A 2,567-nucleotide genomic window follows, 5' to 3' on the forward strand; every position below is an offset into this window, starting at 1 on the left:
CAGCTCATTAAACTTCTATCTCATTAAAACGAGAGCGTGTGTTTAATAATGCGACTTCAATGATTCCAATTCTCATCTATGCCGAACAATTACAAAGTCATTCCTCTTGAGAGTGGAAACCTACTGGGCCAAAGAGCCAAGGACCTAATACACACTTCCAAATTCAAGACTGTGAAATTGCATAGAAACATACCAAGTTAGTGCTGAAAATTTAGAACGTACCAAGTTATTACTGAAAATTCAAACTATGCTAATCCAAACAAAGTTAATCAATGGCAGCAAGCCCTTACTGATAAGTTGCAACTACAAACATAGTTATTCTTCCATGTTCCATCGGAGTGGTGATAAATGCGTCAATGCTTTCTAACAGTGTTCTACTACCTAAGATATATGATCGGTATTTAATTAAAATGCCCCAAAATCAAACAAACCATCCACATACAGAGATCTCATATCCATCCTTATATATATATATATATATATATATATATATATATATATATATATTGTATTCCAACTTCTACCAAGCCCAAGAATTTCCAAACAAGCTTACATTTCTCCATCAATATATATTTGACATAATTAGCAACTACATTAGTTCAAGCTGTGCGAAGTACCTTCTTTAATTTATAGCATTGGCTTTCTAGGTTGATCCAAATGTGAACCTAGTTACTTCCATTACCATTAGATTTCTTTGGGCTTGATAACCTGGCTGAAACAATTCAGTCACTCATTCCACATTATGGATCACTATGAGTTTGATAGACAAGAAAAATGGTTAATTTAATAATAGATGTGCTACACGATCAATGATGTACAATGTAATATTTAAGTAGTACAATACTAGTGTGAATCAGAATATGAGAGGGCAAGACCAGGCATATATCTATTAGGCATTCATTCAAACAATGTATATGCACATGCACAAATACCCCAGGCAGTTTAAAAAAATGATCGAACTATATATATGCATTATAATAAAAAAAAAAAAAAAGCAAACATAAACCAACCATTAATTAATTGCAAGAAACTTTCCATTCCCATTTTCATTTCATACCGGCTGTGAGAGAGAGAGCAATACTCTAGCTTGAGGGATTAAGTCACTGACTGATAGGATGATTGTCGTTGCTGTTCCCTTGTCTAGCACGCTCACTCCTATTTCTTCTGCATATCCAACCAATCAATACAAATAGGGATAATAAACAGGGAATTGAATACCCATATAAGATGAAGATCAGAGAGATTTGAATAAAAAAAATGAAAGAGAAAATAACCGTTTTTTTATCGGATGAGCGGAGAAGGTTAGGCGGAAAGATGATTACGAATCTCTATGTTTCATGAGAACACAGTAATCTTTTTTCTTGTTTTCTCTTCTCTATGTGTCATGAGAACACAGTAATCTTTTTTCTTGTTTTCTCCATTGAAATGTGGGAGCTCCAATTTATTTGGTTAGGCATGGTTTGCAAATAATGAGATAACAGTTTTGTTTTTTCGATAAGAATATGAGATGATCAAGATGAGAGTGGAGAGTAGCTGGGTAACCACACTAGTTTTTCTTAATCTCTTGACGTACGTCTATCTCTCATGGTATTATCTTGAAGCTAAATGTTATAGAATCGAAACCGGAGCCGGAGCAAATGGTGGAGAGAGGTTGGAGCTTGAGAAAAGATTGGAGAGAAGAACCCATGCGCACCATTTTTTTTAATTTAATTGTCCCCGCTTTCATTTTGAGTACCGAAATTTTGAGTTTTGTCTTTTGAGCGATGGCTGTAGTCTTTAGGTTTAAAATTTTTGGGTCTTATTACTTGGTGGCGACTGGCGAGTGGGGTTTAAATATTCGATATTTTTTTTTTCGATAATCTAAATAAATATTCGATATTGGGTATTAACTATTTGATCTAATAAAAAAATGGTCGCTTAAAATAAGAAAAGTTAAATAATTAGCTTGACGCTTCTAGAAAAAAAATCAAGAAAATCTATTACGGCTCCACTATCAGCGTCATGAAAAAAAAATGTAAAGTTACAATTCTTGACAGTTTATCCAAAAGCCGTCAAGAAAATCGATGACGGCTTAACTATAGCTATCAACAATATACATAAAACGTCATAAAAAAATGTTGAGTTACATTTCTTGACGGTTTATACTAAAGATGTCAAGGAAAATAAAATTTAGCCGTCATAAAAAGTCATTTTTTTAGTTCCAAAGTGTGTTCATCCCTATTAGAGCTATGAACACTCATTGTTCATACCTTTAAGCAGAGATGAACCATAAATGTTCATACTCCCAATTATGAACATGAACCTCCCTTTATTTTTATTTTTCCTTTTTTTTTTGTTGTATTTTACACATTTTCTTAATAGAAATTCAACTTACCAAGCAAAAAGAAAAGTTTTCATAGCTCATGACTATCAATAATCATTGTTCATAATCCAATTGTGGTATGAACAAAGAATGTTCATAGCTCATGACTATGAAATTGTTCATAGCTACCGAACTATGAACAATCAATGTTCATAGTCCAATTGTGGTATGAACAAAAATGTTCATAGCTCATGACTATGAACAA

The sequence above is a fragment of the Coptis chinensis genome, chromosome 9 (assembly GCF_015680905.1).
Source record: "Coptis chinensis isolate HL-2020 chromosome 9, ASM1568090v1, whole genome shotgun sequence".
NCBI classification, from domain to species: Eukaryota; Viridiplantae; Streptophyta; class Magnoliopsida; order Ranunculales; family Ranunculaceae; genus Coptis; species Coptis chinensis.